The sequence below is a fragment of the Salminus brasiliensis genome, chromosome 1 (genome assembly GCF_030463535.1).
Source record: "Salminus brasiliensis chromosome 1, fSalBra1.hap2, whole genome shotgun sequence".
Lineage (NCBI taxonomy): Eukaryota > Metazoa > Chordata > Actinopteri > Characiformes > Bryconidae > Salminus > Salminus brasiliensis.
In genome coordinates this window covers 37,914,816-37,933,591 of record NC_132878.1, presented here as the reverse complement: position 1 = coordinate 37,933,591, position 18,776 = coordinate 37,914,816, and positions in this window count along the sequence as shown.

Sequence of the window (18,776 nt, the reverse complement as noted above, 5' to 3'; positions counted from 1 at the left end):
ATAATAAGAGCTATGGGGAAAGGAAAAGGTAAATTGGCTGATTATGGAAGCACATGTTTGTGCATCTAAAGCTTGGATGTTAATTAGTAACGATGACAAAGAGAGCAGAGGAGAGAGACCGCAGGCTACATAGGTTCACCTCATATCAGAAATACTTGACCAAATTCTTTAGATGCCAGGACGAAAGAAGGGTGAAGAGAGAGAGATGCTGACTCTCTTTGACCTCTCCCTCGAAATCTCCCTCGAGCTGCATTAGGTGACTTTTTCAAGCAGTTAATTAGCCCAAGTGCACACACTCACATACACACACCCCAACGGAGGAAGTAAGGTTTAGCACAGCATGGGAAATTTTTTAAAAACTTGTTTCTCGAACCTGTGGCACAATCGTACCACAACTTCCACAGGAAGCGTCTGTAGATTATTTTAGATAGATCGCATTTCACACAACTGCATTTCATACAAACACATTCTTCCCAATCTTTCACCATGCAATAAAAAACGGTGCCCTCAAAATAGGGCAGAAGGACAAGAGATGCCAGGCCATGTTGACCACATCTGGTCTTATCTTAAGTGATCTGATCATAGGCAGACAGCTTTGAGCACAGGTGTGAACCATGGGCTTTATCAGCCTGAACATAAACACAAGCACAAGAGGTCATTGGATATGACCTCACATTCAAGACACAATATTAATACTGGATATAATCAGTAATACTCTGTATCATCCATAATATTAAAACCACTGACACTTGAAGTGGATAACATTGATTGATTATGTTACAACTGAACAGTCAGCTCTTGAAATTTAAGCAAGGTAAAATGGCCAAGAGTAAGGTTCTGAGCCACTTTGACATTACACCAAATTGCAATGGCTAGAAGACTGGGTCAGAACATCTCCAAAACCGCAGGTCTTGTAGCGTGCCATGGTCAGTACCAACCAAAAGTTCTCAAAGAAAGGACAATCAGTGAACCAGCTACAGGGTCGTAGTCAGTCAAGGCTCATTGATTGGCATGAGGAGCAAAGGCTAGTATATTTGAACTATCCCACAGAAGAGCTACTGTAGCACAAACCGCTGAAAAAGTTATGATAGAAAGATATGATAGAAATGTATTTCAGCTCACTGTGTAGCTGCAGACTGGTCATAGTGCTCATGCTGACCCCTACCCATCACCGAAGGTGTCTACAATGGGCAAGTGGGCATCAGAACTGGACCATGGAGCAACAGAAGAACAGTACTAGAAGAGCAGTACTTGTACAACTGTGGTCTTTGCAGTTTTTTTTAAGTCAAGCTAACTGTGTGATCTTTAAATTCACTGAAAAAGGTCCTTCTGGCAAACAGCTGTCCACACGCCTGCATAGGCCTAGCTACATTAGCCTTATTGTTGTGCTGAATGAAAAAAGCAAATCTCAGATTCACATCTTGGATGATCCATTTGAAATAAGGTATAAATGTATGTATTTTTGGTAGTCAAGGATCAACCAGCCATCAGGAGGCCTGGGAGGCCTGCAGTGCATGGGGGGTATGACAGTTTCCTACTACCTAGGGCTAGGCTTAATATAATGTCTTCTGCTCCCAAACATGAAATGCATGAAATGTCAAAACCTATTGAGAATCCAGCTATGTCTTTATAATTTGTGGCAGACTCGCTGGTCCAGACAACAGTCCAAGGCTGAGTTTAGTTCCCAGTTCAGCTCTGTTGACAGTCCAAGCAGGAGGCAAGGAACTGTTCAAGCAGTAGGGAGTGACACCAATTATTTCCTTGCTGCCATGTTGGGTTTCTTTGATGCAGCCCTGAAAGGCAGGGGTTGATTGATTCATAGCAGGCAGCACAATAGGCAGGACGTAGGCAAGACACGAAGTGCAACCTGTTGGACTTACCAATCCCTAGCGGATATGTAAATGCTTAAAACAATCATTACAGTGACATATGATGTTTGCCTGACACTCACTTATCCAGAGCCACTTACAGTTGAATGTGGAGTTAGGAGTCTTGCCCAAGGATTCTTAATGGTGTAGCGTGGTGTGCTTCCCCAGCTGCTGAACAATACTAATTTAATTAATACTAACACTATAGTATTTGTACAGAATAAAGTATTGTACTGAAGTCAGGAATGTTGGAATCAATGTTGCAGCTTAATGCGATTTGATAGAGATTCATGTAATGTGAGTCTAGTATCCCTATAAAAATGATGTGTAATGTAACTTGTAGGCAACTGAGGAACTGGGGAACATAAATAATTGTTAGATGCGTGTAGAATGATGAATATAGCTGTGCACATGTAGAAAAAAAGGTTCTCTATAAAACTCCAATACTCATACCTAGGGTTGCAAAATGATTTCTTGAAATCATCTGGACATATGCTGTACATGTGATGGAGGAATGAACAGGGAATGCAGGGGGTGTGGTCTCAATAGCCCTTCAGTGTGTAATGTGGCATTTGGCTGGCATTGAGAAGCAGCTTTAATATTCAACTGTTTTGGTATCATATCTAATTATTTACCCAAGATTATGCTTTAGTATAATTTTTACCAACTATGTGTAAGTTTTTCACCTTTAGCTTAGAATATTCCCATTTTATTCCCATTAATTCCTGTTAATTCCCATAATTACCTGTGAATTCACATTAATTCCCAAGCTAAATTTGTTTGTATTGTTATGCCTTCATGTCTGCAATTAACAAAAAAGCACTACATCAATGATAGTGTATGATATAGTTCCTTAGATCCAATATTTCTGATCAATTCCAATAAATTCCCAGAAATTCCCAAAGTTCCCAAAATTTCCATGGGAAGTTTACATTTTGGAATATTTCCAAAGTTCCCGAGCTAAAGTTCCCATGGAAAGTTACCTGTAATTTACTGGAAATTCATCTGAAATTTTCCACCCCTTTGCAACCCTGCTTATACCAGTAGATGAAACCACTTTGGTGCTACATCAAAACTTTTTGTGGTACCTTTAAAGAACCATCTACAAAAGTTTGTTCAAAAGACTTCATCAAGACTCCATCATGAAGAAGAATCAGTAAACCAGGCAAAGAAACATTACTGTTACTAAAAGTGTTTATAAAGTGTTTAAAAAGCTGTAGGATACAGTATTTTAGGTTCTAATTCTATGGCCTTTAGTGGCAATTTCATTTTGAGGCAGAAAACTTAACAGGATTATTCTAAAATAGATAATTACATTGTGTGTCATTGTATATGTTTGCAAATGAATTGAAATAGTGAAAAAAACATATAGGAATGTCTTCTAAACTATTGTTTTGACAATTTTCCACATTGCAATCTATACTGTAAGTTCACATGAAATTACAAAAATTAATAAGTCAGGAAATATAATTGAATTTCTAATTTATAACTGAATACAAGTCCATTATCCAGAATGAACAGATAAGACATTGTATCGTACATCCCAGATACAAATACCGATACGAACAGGATATTTTTTAACTCCCAGTTGCCCCAGTTTTTGACAGGAAACAACTATTTTAAACCCACTCCAGACATGACCTCGAGATTCTCTCCGTTTTCTCATTAAAATCTGTTTCGTGTACATCTGAGGCTGCGTCCGAATAGTGACAGTGAAACTTCCCACTTTGATCTCAGTCAGGCTCTTGTCTCATTAGAAGATGGGACAACACTTGCAAACTGACATGGACAAGGTCACCACTCCCAGGATTCCTGGGAAAATCTACCAAAAGTCTGAGGCCTCGGCCAAGCTGTGTCATTTCAGGTTCAGGTTCAGTTGGGCGTCCGGAGTAATTCCCTTCACTGTAGAATGTTAGAAGTTAGAAACTGACTAGTGCCTTTGTTTTCTCTCACCTGGACAGTAGTTATGCTCTAAACACCACGCAAGTGTTGTTTACACCCGAGTACAGCAGCAGCTACAGTGCTCAAAACAATTGCTCGCTGTATTGTGCTTTGTGTTTGTTCTATGGTAATTGGAGTTCAGTTTACGGTGTATTCTGTATTTTCATATTTATCCATCCAGGTGGTTTAGGTTATCTCCTGTCATCACACCTACATCTTTGATATGGTGTATATTACATGTTTCCTTCAGTTTCCTTCATAGAGCATATGTCTATCATGTCTTCCATGTCTCTATGAGGCCTGTTCTATATCTGTGAGGTGTTGTTCTCTTCATGGACATTGGAGAGAAGTTGTACCTTGAGAAACTTATTGTGACTAAGATTACATTGTGACTAACTTGTATTTAAGCCCATTTACACTATTCTATTCTGCCTGAGACTGATGCATGGCCTACATCAGTGAAAGACCTCTAAGGCCTTGAGGATGATACTTATTGACTGAACTTACACATTACCTATAGTATACATACACCATACACACACTATACCTACTCTCTATATACGATAATGTTTCAAACTTGAAGGTTAGATATATATGATATATCTGAAATATTTGAGAGATGTAAATACAAGTACAGTGTGTTTATGGGGAGGGTCTTTGTTGTTACAGTGTGTAAGTGCAGGGTGTGTTTGTATGGGAAATAGGTGTGATGATTCAGCTTGTGGACTGTGCACTGGTACACTGCACTATTTTCTGTTGAACGGGCTAATTGCTGTCTATGAACCGACTGGTTCTGGTCTTCATGCTTCTTTCATGGGATGGAAACATTGCTTTAATATTCTGCTCTAGTCACCTCACACAATTTTCTCAGGAGGTCTTTAATTCTACCACATCCCAAAGCCGTTCTATTGGATTCAAGTTGGATCTGGTGACTAGGGAGACTGCTGTCATGTTCATGAAACCAGGTTGAGATGATTTCTGCTTTGTGACATGGCACATTATCATACTTGACTCAGCCATTAGAAGACTGACAAATTGTGAGCATGAATGGATGTTTTAACAGCCTAAAACATCATTACACCACCACCTGAATGAGCATGTGTACACGTGTATCCACCTAATTAATCCATTGTTGCTTTACATTACCATTTGCATTTACTCTGGATTAGATCAGCACTTCAGTGCATCTTGTTAACACGTGCAGTAGACACACATGCCGGGTTTAAAGGGGTTAAGCTGGAGTGTGGTGATCTCTGGGCTCAGGACGGTAACAAGATGCCATGTGTTGTGATGACACCTGCTCTGCTGCCATGGTAACCTGTCACACACAGACACAAGGCTCCGACCGGTCAGTCTAATTGCAGCGCTGGGAATCACTTTACATCTCTCGAACAGGCACTCGCTGCCCAGAGATAAATAAATAAAATAAAATATAAAAAAAATTGGTAGTGTAACCATGGCAACTGATCAGGAATTCAACTGTGGCTGTGAGTACCTGAAGAGCTGGAAGAGGGGTGCAGGGTTGAAGTTACATATGCGGACACACACATGCACACACACACACACACACACACACACACACACCTCTAACAGGTCACAAGCTCGCAACAGTTTTAGTGGTGAGAAAGAAAGCTTCAGGACTGTTTGGAATGATTCTTTTCTTTCTCTCTCCCTTTGTCTCTCTCTCTCTCTCTCTCTCTCTCTCACTCTCTCTCATTCTCACTTACATACACACACAGGCAGGATGTTCCCATTAGTTTTTGACCATATGCATTACTCCTCTCATGTTTCTAATGGGGAACTCACTTATTAAACAGAGGAAATGCCCAACAAAGCCATGTTGATGTTGCTCAATAAACAAATGTACTGTTTCACTAATAATCCATATCAGCATCTATAATACTTAATACTAACAATAGATGTGCTCCTATAGAACAACCATGGCCTGCAATAACACTCCTGACCATACTCTTACTGGATTGGCTTGAAATATCTATGCTGAATCAAATCCTACTAATCAAAGCTTTAAAAGTATCTCATTTCCCCACCCATAGACCTAAGCATTGGTTGAAACCTGGATCACAATTCCAGTAAGGTCAATCAAACAAGCATCTAGCTGCATTGCATTTCACTGGGTATCTGTATTGCGGTTGAATGGCAGTTGCTGAAGTATGTACACTGTTGTCATAAAACAGGAATCAACATATACTCTATTATAGACATGCAAGGGTTTACAGTTGGATTTAATATTGTGGGGTATTAGAGTTCACAGCTTGGGTAGCGCTCCATTAAGGAGGGCAGGTTTCGGCCTGCAAGGGTCAGGTCAGACTCTGGGAGTAGATTTCACCCTATAAGTGATATTTATTGGAAAGCTTGCACGGTCAAGTGAAAAAAGAGACAAGAAAAACTGAGAAAAAGAAAATAAACGAATAAAATATAGCCTCGTTTAGGAACTCTTCACATAGCTCCTGCTACCACTTCTCAGTTCCAGCCGATCCCCTCTGGCATATCAGCAGCCAGTTTGCCATGAGGCCACATAGACACGACCATGTGTTGTCCTCTCATGTAATTCCTCTCACTCCAGAATGAACCCCCCCTTTATATAACTACCAAGCTCCGCCCCACATATTAACCTACCATTCCCCGCCCCTGGGCATAACTAACAAACACAAAGACAAATACAATAGACATTCAATAAGACAATATATTTTACAAGGTTAACCCTTCTTTTGTATTTTCCCACAGGTTCCTGGATCTTACCTCCCCCCTTCCACACCGGCCGGTATAAGGGAAGCACTGGAAGGCGCCCGCACTCCCCTACGGACAAGCATAAAAGACCAGGTCAGATATAAGTATCATAGGGGCGCTATTACTTAAATTACAATAACCTAGTTATTTTTTAATTTACAAAATATCTTGTGTGCCCTAGTGTGCTTTCACATACCTGGTGATGGGGTAGTCTCACTGACCCCATCACAACTCTTCTCTCAGCTTCCTGACCTTTTATTGTCACACAATGAAGTTTCCTTCCACCTGAACGCTGAGTTCAGGAACCAGCCTAAAAATGGCTGAATGCCCTGCGTAGTCCACTTTGCAGGGGACTTCAAGGGTTGATTGGAATGCATGTCCTGTTCTGGGGCCTCCACGTCTGTCACATAGTAGAATAAAAGACATGCCGAGGTTAATCAGTTGCTGTCATTTGGCCAGTCATTGTAACCAGGCGCAGTCTGTTAAAGCTTGTTCTTGTGGGTCCTGGCATGAGAAAGTATGAGAGAACTCCTGCTCTGGAGCAGTGGGGATGAGGCTAATGTCACAATGCCCAATGCCAATCAGTGGCATGAGGAGTATAAAGCAGTGGAACAGTGATTGACTTGGCACCACTTTGTGTTGTGTTGGCAGTGTGTTTTGGATCATTGTCTTCCTGCATGATGAAGTTCATCTCAATTGATTGGTAGCATTTCTCTGCAAAATAGCAGACTGAATGTTTCTTATGAATTCATTCTGCCACTACCATCATGAGGTACATCATTAATAAAGATTAGTGATCCCATTCCAAAAGCACCCATGCAAGCCCAAACCATGACACTACCTCCACCATGCTTGACTGACGAGCTTGTCTGTTTTGGATCATAAGCAGATTCTTTCTTTTCCCATACTTAGGCATTTTCTTCACTGGTAGAGGTGGTCAATTTGGTCTCATCTGTTCATTAAACTTTGTACCAGAACTTTTGTTGCACGTCTCATCTCATTTCTTTGCGAATTCTGATCTGGCCTTCTGATTGCTGAGGGCTGAGGGGTGTGCATGTTGTGTACTATAAAATCTGATTAGTTTACATTACTTAAGATTAGTTTACCTTCTTTACAATGGCCTTAAAAGACATAGTAAAGGGGTATAGGTATTGTATGTTGCAGTAACCAATGCCTTTTAGTAAAGCTTACTTTCACTTGAGTTTAATGTCCTGCAACTTAGAATTTGGCAGTTGTGTTTACTTGTTAAAACCATGCAAACCTATGGCCTCAAAAAAAAAGACCTGGAAAGCCTAATAATTATAGTAAACTCAAATCATGTGAGCTTAGGGAAAACCCTGAACTGCGTACAAAACATGCTCTTGTTAGGTGTGCTTAAATATATGAAGTGAGTTGTAGTAACTTTGTAAGATGGCATTACTCAAATCCAAAATTAAGAGTATTTCTACATAATATAGTGAGTTGCAGCCAGTTAACATAACAGACCTTTAATGACTGAGCTATAAACAACTGCCACCTATACCAAAGCCATAAATCATATAGTGAGCTACAGTGACCACTAATTCACATACTTAACTGCAGAGAAAGTGGTAACGTGCTCCTACTGTTGAGGTCAAGAAGATATGCCAGAAAATAACATACACGTGCACACATAGGGGAGGATAATCTGAGGGGAACGACTACACACATATGGTGAGTAAAGGGAAAAGAGAGTATGCCCAGTATGCAAATAGATGGTGCCAGAAGACAATGGGAAAGGTGCAAGTATACTCATCAAGGTTGCACTGCCTTAAGGCACACCCACACCCAAGTCATGACAGCTATTGGAATTGTGGTATGACTTCTATATTTCTTTAAATGATGATTTGGGATATCTTGGGCAGGGCTTTATGGTAAAAATACTGTATCACAATATTTAAAGACTTTTTCATGTAATACATGTACACATCGATAGCGACATATTCTTATAAACAGGTCTCTCCCGTATTGGATACAGTGATTTTTATTTAACATCTGCTGTTTATTTAGCACTAAAAGTATCCTCAATATACTTAGAAAAGCATATTGTTATCACAATAACAAAATATATCACAATACAATAAAATATTATCATATTTTATGTCATATATATGAAGCTGAGCAGATGGAAAATCGAACAAAGCCATTACACAAGCATTGGACACAGCCAGTACAACAGTTTGCAATGTCTTTAAAAAGAAACATACCACTGGTCTAGTAATAGCCAGACATTGAATAGGTAATAGGTTCGACCAAGGCAAACAGCAGTTGAGGACATATATATATATATATATATATATATATATATATATATATATATATATATATATATATATATCGTCATATATCCTACCTTTACCCCTGCCATGTGGATGACAACAATATTGCTGTCCTCAACTGCTGTTTGCCTTGGTCGAATCTATTACCTATTCAATGTCTGGCTATTACTAGACCAGTGGTATGTTTCTTTTTAAAGACATTGCAAACTGTTGTACTGGCTGTGTCCAATGCTTGTGTAATGGCTTTGTTCGATTTTCCATCTGCTCAGCTTCAAAATGGTAGGCTATATAGACAAAACCCAGGGCTCAAACCAAGAGTAGAAATTCAGAGCTATTCACTGTTTAAGCGATCAATCACACAGGCCACATTTGGGCAACAGAACAGGAACACCTGTCAGGTCAGGTACTTGTGGATTCAAGTATAGGGTCAAGGATAAATTCAACTACTTTCTTATTTTTATAGAAGGATTTTATTAGCATCCATGTATATAACCTTGAATCGTTGCAATGGTCACTTTTCAAGAGAAGAAAAAAAAATCCTTATCATTTTATTTACAATGAAATGAACCATTTGTATTGGTCTTACAAAGCTCACACAATGTGAAGGACAGCTAGTGTTTTCAAAAGGTGTTAAGAGGTGAGTAAGAAGGTAAGAGCTTGTGATATGGCAGCAACAGTATGCAGACAGTGTGAAATGAGGACAGAGGTCCAAGCATATCCTGCAGGGAGAGGCGTTCCATTATGACTACAGTCAGTACAGTGTGACCTTAAATAGGACCACTGCCTACGCTCCCTGTCCATTTCCTCAGAAATACCCACATCCACTGACAGCTTTATGGCTTAGCTTGTATTTGTCTATAAAAGTGCACTATTACACTACTATCCCTGATATTTATTAGGGATGTAAGTATACAACATATTGTCAACATATTGATCTGAATGAAATTGAACATAACAGATGAAATGGGTTAGGCCTAGTGTGCTAGCTGGAAGCTAACAGATTAGCTTGTGGCACACTCTATCCAAAAACAGTTAACTTATTATATTTACATTCTGAAATGTCAATGTATAAACTACTAAACCTCAAGTTTGTATTGTTGCCATTCTCATAGATTCTTATAAACTATAAACTTTTTTGCACAATCTCACTTTTTTAGAATGTGAATTTTGGAGTTCCCAGGTGGAATTTGGGCTTGGTGGGTTCCCAGTGGGTTCCAGGTGGGCATGGGCTCTGAGTAGGTATGTATTTGTTGTTACTGGGACACAGTTGGGCTTCCCAAATGGGCCCTATCATTACAGCCCACCTTAATCTCACATGGATCCCATCTAGGCCCTATATACAGTGTACAATTCATAAGGGTCCCATGTTTAACCCTTCCTGGTCTTATATTAACCATATCTGTCAGACACAATTTCCACACATACACCTCACACATACACAGTAGTGAAACACTCACAGTGCCTGGAGAGGTGGACAGCCATTACTGCGGTGCTGGATGGTGAAGGGGCTTGCTCAAGAGCACAACAGTGGCAGCTTGCTGAGCCCGGGTATCGAACCCAGAACCCTGTTATCAATAATCTCTGAGCCACCTCTGCCCACAAAACTGGCACAGGCCCCACATAGACATGTTAGCTGGGTTGAATGGGGGTGGTTCAAAGATACTTAAGCCCAAGGGCCTCACATAACCATAAACACACTGACTACTTTATTAGAAACCCCTACATTGTACTACGGTTCAGGAGTGCCTGAGATTCCAGCACATTTTGGTGATTGTTGTTGTTTTTTTTTTTGCTTAATCACACCTACTTTGCCTAATCTGTTAATTACTAAACTCAGTAGGTGTGTATTATCATCACCACACTATGCCTAGAGGACCAGGAGTTGAACAGTCCTTCTGTAGCCAATTTCTTCATGTGCAATGCATACACATCTTTCAACCCTCAGTCAGTTATTGACCACAGGATCACTGCTGACCAGATATTATTTGGGCTTTGCAACACAGCAGTGGCGATGCTGTACAGTACTGGTATAGTAGTTGTGTGTGCGGAGCTGGTATGAGCATATCGGGTACAGCAATATTCATGAGGTGTAGCCACACACCACTGTTGGCGCTAGGTAGAAAGTGACCGTGGATGAAGGTCTGGGCATTAACAGATCTGTAAATGTTGAATTACTTAAGAATATGTGGATTTCTACCATCCTTGGACCAAAACTAATAATAATAATTAGTTAATAAATATGCAAATAGCTCAGCCAAAGAACAAGAAAACACAACTCCAATAACTGAATTTTTTTTTGAAGGTTTTTTTTTCTAATAAATCACTGTATTTACTCAAAAAATCTCAAGTATAAAGTGTTTACTGAACTCTTCAGCAAATCTGAGTGAAGTAAAGATGTGAAAAGATCTGACATTACTATCTAATTATCTGCCCAAAGGCGCTGGATAGGACGTAAACACTTTGTGTGTGTGTGTGTGTGACGTTGCTAGGTTACGCGAAAAAGTTGAAGACTAAATAAAGAAAAAAAATGTCTTCTTGAAAACATAACTGGCGAGGACAGAGAGTGTGTGAGTCTGCAAGAGATGAGGTCTGCTGAAGCCTGAGACGTGCCTGTGATATTACAGAAAGTTTAGACAAAGATGAAACGATGAGACAAATGCAGAATCTTCTCACATTGTAATACTTATTGCTGCATCTGTGGTAAGGTCATGGAGTGTGTGTGTGAGTGTGTGTGTGAATAGTTTAAAGAATGATATAGACCACTGAAGCTGGTGGAGATGAAAAAGTTTAGTCTTCAGAAAGTTCAGTGGTGGCGTGTTAAAGAATAGATCTTCTGCAGTCTGCCAGCATCTGGCCCGTTTTGCTGTCGTTATTAAAGATATGAGAAGTCCAATCATTTTCTTCAAAACATCCATTTCTGCTTTTCAGTGTTTCTGTGAAATGCATACCTGGAAAGTAAGGTCCAAAAAAATCCCTCCCTCAGCTTTTCAAGGGGCGTAAAACATAACAGTACGCCTCTAATATGTTGCTAATGGAGCAACACACCATCCTCTAATGGTTGTGCTATTATGAACAGACTTTAGGAAGTAATGAGTCATTTACGTCTACACGTACGTCCCAGCAGTTCTCGAACACATTCTGTACCAAATCTGCGTAATTTCACACCTACATGGGTAATCTAACTTCAATGCTCTATTGTTGTAATTACACAGAATCAGAAATTACAGATTATTACACATTATTGGTCTATACTAAATAAATGACACATTTACTGTATCTGAGTCAAGACATGTCTCTGAGCAAAGACTGCACCTTTTGGTAAGACCTTCTATGCTGATGTCAGTGTACTTGACGAATACCAGGAACACTAGGGAACACTTTCCCAGACAGGGATTAAGCCTAATCTTAGACTACAGAGATTACAGAGATTATGACTGGTAGTTTTCCATTGAAAGTAAATATTAGTGTAGGACTAGGCTTAAAATCTTAAATCAGTACAAATTTTTATTTACAGCTTTTTCTGAATGTACTTATTAACACACAAGCATACTTAACCCTTCCACAAGTGTGATCCCCCCTGCATTCGGCCAAATCTGTCTACTAATTAGCCTTCCCACAACATACAGCGCATCCCAGAAATGCAGACATTTTCCGTTCCACCTTAAATAGTGCAAAGATCACAGAAAAGGGATTCACTTTGGCCATACCATTACGAGTAGCCAGAACTTGCTTGTGAATGGGTAATATTAGTATAATAATTAAAAAAGTACTTTTTTTATTGTCTTTAGTGATACTTTAGTGTGATATACACTAGAGAAAAACATGTTGAACTGTATTTGTGATATACTAAATCATAGTTTAAAAAAAGTAATTGAATTGACATATAAGCTTTATTTAAGAAGTGGAATCATAGTATACTAAAATAAAGCAATGACCTTTAGTACTACCTAAGAAGTTACCTTAAACAAATATATTTCTCCACATAATAAAGCATAGAATTAAGGCAAATCCCAAAGATATACTAAACTTAGTTCATTTAAATGTAACATTCAAACATTTTAAATGAAAGTATAGTTCAAAGAGCTTCATTTCGCTGGGTTCTAATATATAGTTTTAACAAGTTGCCTTGAGCCATTATACTGCTCTGTATTCATTTGAAAGTTGTAGGTACATGGTAAATAAAGATTTGACTTTCTGAAAGCACTGGATGTTGGCTCACCACTTTTTCTCCCCTTTCCTTAACCAAGATGGTGCCAGCGGAGTAGGCTCTTCTATTATTTAGTAAATAATTGCATTTATTTACTTTTATTTTTTATATTTTATATTTATTTATTTCTCGTCACCATGACTCACATTAGTTACGATACACTCTTGTCTTGCTGTCTGTCATCCTCGTCCCTGTTCCAAAGAAACCCCATCTAGCCTGCCTCAAATGACTATTGCCCAGTAGCCCTCACATCAGTTGTGATGAAGTGTTTTGAAAAGCTGGTCAGAGACTTCATCACCTCTTCACTGCCAAAATCCATGGACCCACTACAGTTTGCATACCGCCATCATGATGAGGCACATCTGCTCCACACAACACTGACTCACCTGGACACTAGGAGGGGCAATTATGTGAAAATGTCATTTGTTGACTACAGCTCAGTGTTTAACACTATTATCCCCACCAAACTCACCACCAAGTTGGAAGATCTTGGACCTCAAGCATCCCTGTGACACTGGATCTCCAGCTTCCTGCGGACACACCACAAGCACCGGAGCCCCCTAAGCTTTTGTTCTAAGCATGTAGTGCTGACAGTGGCTTTTGACCTGATTGTCTTTCATTAGTCTGTCATGGGAGCCCATGGAAGGTCATTACTGTGCTGTATTTTACTGTAGATGCATATATGTATCTCACACAAACCCACATATAAACAATTCAAATCTCACATAACTGGACAATAATATTTGAGGACAATTTCTTTAAGAGTAAAAATGTTCTCCATTGTAATCCCACACCTCAAACCCCCTAAGGTCCCTCACTAAACTATGAAGTTTCCAGCAAAAACCATACTCTCATCAGTCATTCAAGGAAAAGAGAGAGTCCTTTGTGTTGGGCTCACTCTTGCCTATTTTTGGCCTCCCTTGCGTAAAGTACACATCTTCTGTGTGTGTACTTGTGGAGTGGGCTTTGTAAAGCGTGTCCTCCATACATCACTCTGAACAGATGAAGCTCTTTCTTCTTCCTCCTCCTCACATGGTGTTTCCTCCACATCGTTCTCTCAGGGAATGAATTGTGTGATCAGTATACACACGCCCACGCTCACACAACCACAGACGTAGCCTTCAGACACTGGAGACGGGAGGTCGTGAGAGGTGAGCTAACGAGATTTCTCGGGCTCCAGGACCAGACAGAGGCTTCTAGGAACTGTTCCCCTAATTCACCTTTTCCCTTTTGTCTCTTGCTCTTTCTGTTTTGCTGTTAAGTGCAGCGAGACGTCGTGAAGTGAAGCTAAATGCCTTGCTTCAGAGAGATAACCTTTTCCACGGGGCGCAAGCATTAGTAACATTCCCCCTCTCCCTGAAGGCACAATACACGTCTTTTCTTCCTGTTTTCTTTTGGTGTGATCTCTTTTTCACTGAGGAACATGACAGCAAAGTCGAAATGCAGCCCCAATCCTACTTCTCACCTCCTATCCTACACCCTATATTCCATTTCGCAACCTCTGTAAAGCTCTCAGTCAGACTCGGATTCATATTATAATGAAGAGAGTAATAATGGTAATTCACAGGCTGGACTAATGTCTGCTGGGACCGATGCAATAAACAAGAGGAGGACAAACTATGGAGGTCAAACACCATATATGAGTTTGTGCCTGGTTACAAGCTGAATACATGCAGGTCCCATAAGCACGGCGCTGAAAGATGCCCTTTTCCCCAAATCATGTGACTTTTACTGCACTGAATATTAAGCACTTCTCAATTCTCGGCTTCCGGAACCCATCTAATTTCCCTTGCATTTTCCAGAAATTGTTACTCCGTACCGTGCCAGTTACCAGTCATATCCCAGAGCAATTCTCGCAAAGAAGGGCAAGCATTTTAAGATGGAGCTATCTGACACAGCCTGACAGTTTGTGGAATTAAATAAATGCCAGCACGCTTTTAGGCCGGCACTGACGGAAATATCACTCCTTTTAAATAAATGGCAGGTAGTAATTTAGCAAGGAAAAAACACAGTGTGATAGATGCGAAACTCTTCCCTAACAGCTCGGGTACGGTCCCTCTCAATTAGCGTAGACAATGATCAGCTAACTTCATGCTTTTTACCATTGGAGTGCTGTGAAAAATGTATTTCCCCACCTCTTGGTTTCTTCGATTTGAGCATATTGTCACATGTAATTGTTTCAGATTGTGAAGAATAAGTAATAACTAAAAGAAATCCAGTTTCTTAATCATTTTAATTACCAAATAAAAAAAGTTCAACACCATCTAACATGGACTGTACAAAAAAAAATAATGTGATCCCTGAGTTATACAATCAAGCAATTAACCAAACTTTATCAATATATGGCATCAGTTGGAATCACGTCTTCCACAGAAGAAGTCACAGAAGAACCCAGACGAATATCTGGGCTTTTGATGTAGTTACAAGTATGATTAATCTTTTGCAAAAGTTTTAGTAAGCCACTCTTAGACAATCTAGCCGTTCAAGATAGTTATTAAACGAGACTGGACACACTGTAAAATAGCCTCGATTAGCCTTCCAGCCCTCTAATTAAACACTTATTGGACATTCTGCTGTAAAGTTTCAAGCTTGAGTCCTTCAGTCTCCGAGTTCCTTTGGACTGTTTTAGCTGGTGGGGTGAGGTTACTCCAGTTCATGTACTGTCAGTCATTTTAGCATTATAACTGATAACGATCTGTATAAAAGAATTGAGAGAGGTTTGATGTGAAATACTGTACTGTAGTAGAAAATGTAATGAGGCCAATTTATTAACCCCTTAACACTCCAAGGCTTATTATACACTAAGGCCTGCCGGTGGGACATAGGCTTTTTAAGGGATTGCTGCGCTCCTTCTAACCCCTTGTGTTTTTCCCTCCTTTCTGTTTTCTCTCCCTCTCTTTTCCATGTATTGAGATGCTCAGCTCCAACTGTTCCATCCCTGTACCACCAGACCTGGCTCTCCACTACCCTCCTGCCCGCTCACTGCAGGACTATGCTTCTGACTCTTGCTCTGCTTGGACTTTCACCCTTCACTCACATTTTCATCTTTTTTCCCATTTTCTCTTGATTCGTTTGGTTTTACTGTTGTTTTTACTGTTGCTTTGCTTTTTACTGTGCTATCTGATGTCGACCAGAGGGGAAGAGGTCCCCCTTTTGAGTCTTGGTTCCTTTCTAGGTTTCCTCCTCTCAATCTGAGGGGGGGGGGGGTTCCTTGCCACTGTTGCCACTGGCTTGCTCAATAGAAGCTCGAACACAGATCTCAGTAAAGCTGCTGAAAAAAAGTTACAATTTGGGTTCTGTCGAGTTTTCTGGATGTTCCTAAAATGTCTTCATCACCCTTCTGAAGGCTTCTTTAACTATACAGTCAAGACTGTGAGCGAGGAAGGCCTAGTTGGACATAAAAAAAAAACTGAACCAAGATGAAAAGCTTTCCACGCGTCAAACACACCGATAACCTTAGCACACATATTTGGCATAACTGAGAGAGCCGTTTGAAGGGTGGGTTGTCCTGCAGAACAAAAAAGGAAGCTAAAGCTCAGGGAGAAAAGCTCCTTGTGGCGCAGGGCCTGGTACAGGTACAGGTACAGCGTATCTACTACTGCTGAAATCAGGAGATACGATTCCAAGAGAAGTGATGGGAGTGTAGAAAACCAGAGTTACAATAGGAGGGTTAACAGAAGATCTTTTAGCCAGTTGGCCTATTTTTGAATGATTAAATCCATTTTGGAAGGGTGGTAATACCCCTAGTCCACACACCCGAGGCAGCTTTTAACGCCAGCGTGTTACAGAATCAGTTCAAAGCAATATTCAGGAGGTTGTTTAAAAAGAAAAGGCAGCGCCACTCATTTGATGGAGTCGAGGAGATCCGCTCTCGGTGTAATTCATCCGGTAGCTTCTGCGAACGAGCTGCTCCTTATTCAATCAGCTCTGTTGTGCCGGCGAGTCTTAAACAATCTCATATTTATGCAAAACATGGCTGTCAGTCCTATCGTGTCATAGACTGTTATTATGATTATTCGCTGCACAAGTGCGCTAAATTAATGAACGCAGCTTCTCGCCGTCGACACCACTGACAGCCACCTAATGACGAGGTGGCACAGTACCTGAGAGCAATGGTGTAATTATTATCCCTGCTACCGCACGCACACACACACACACACACATACACACACACCGAGCAGAGAGTGATGGTGTAATAACCCACTCTGGCAAACACAATCCCACTCCCTCGCTCTCCCTCTGTGCTGTATTTGCTTGCGTGTGTGCGTAAACCACAGGCCTCGTGTGCCCAGGCCGCTCCGGGTGATTACAGGGCGGACCCGTATGCTCTGTAATCAGAGAGACCAAGCCAAAAGGACACGGCCCGCTCCTTTAGAGAACACATCACAGCACAGGATGCCACTAATGAGTCGTACTGAGTCCTCTCTCTAACACAACTGCACTCCAGCAAGATTTTCAAAACGCACCGCTAACACAACACTCCTCTTATCCTCCGCCATTAACAGTGACACGGTGGGACTGGTCTCTGCAGACAGAACTGGTTGATGTTGGCTAATTAGAGCAGGTTGTACTCACCTTCAGTACGGTGCACGCTCACCGTTTTGAAGCCTCGGCCTGCGGAGCTCCTTGACCCTTTGGGCGTGAACAGATGAGCAAAGACCACAAAGAAAAGGGGGGAAAAAAAGACCTCTCCTCTTACCATCCACTGCTTTTTTTTTTAATAGTTCAATAGGTGCTATGGTCTGATCTTTATGGCACATTTATCTCATATAAGCTTGCTGTAGTATAGTTTCTGTAGTATAGGAATGGCATTTCTTTGCAGCTGAAACCTAAAACACAACCACAAAAAAAGAGTAACTTGATCTCCGTTCTGATCGGCCTCCTTACATTGTCACTCTATATTGTGTTCCAAAAGCAGCCCAGACTGAAAAATTCCTTCTAGCCTTAGTGTAAATGGGTGAAGCTAAACTGCTACAGGCTGAATAGGTGGATGTTTGTTAATGTACTGGTTTTCAAAAACCATTAATTCACAAGTTAATGTAGCTCAATTGTAGCTCAATTTCCAAACATGGCTGGCGTGCAAAAAGGCATCCCTTACTGTTTATAATAATAATTGAGAAGAAGATTATTTAAAAAATATTATAAGCAAGATTAGTGTTGTTTATGTTCTTGTATGATTTCCATGTGCAAAAAAGGGGGGAGGGAAAGGGGCACAATCCAAAGTTTTAAGAGAGTTCCGAGACTCTCAGATAGAAATTTACCAAGGTCTAGGCTTGGTAAATTCCTGTTCCCAATCATTGGTAGGTGGTGGAAAGGTCAAGTAACGCAGATTTCAAAGCTTTCTAAAGACTCCTTAAACAATCCCAACAATCAGCAGCCCTGGACTGCACTGAGCAGCTACTTAGCACTCAGGGAATTCCAATAATTGAGGCCCACAAAGCAGGAGAAGGCCATTAGAAGATAATAAACTATAATGAAGAAATGCTAGTTAACAGAAACGGTGGAAGTCAAGTTGAGGTCCGGAAGACCAAGAAAACTGCTTGTATGATTGCTATAAAGGCAAAGGAAGATTTAGCTGACTGGGGCGGTGGTGCACTGTTCTACACCTGCACAAATGTGACCTTCATGGAAAAGTCATTAGAAGAAAACTGCATTTTGTCCTCACCACAAAATTTAGCGTCAGTGAGCAAAGCTATGTTCGGAGAAAATAGGCTA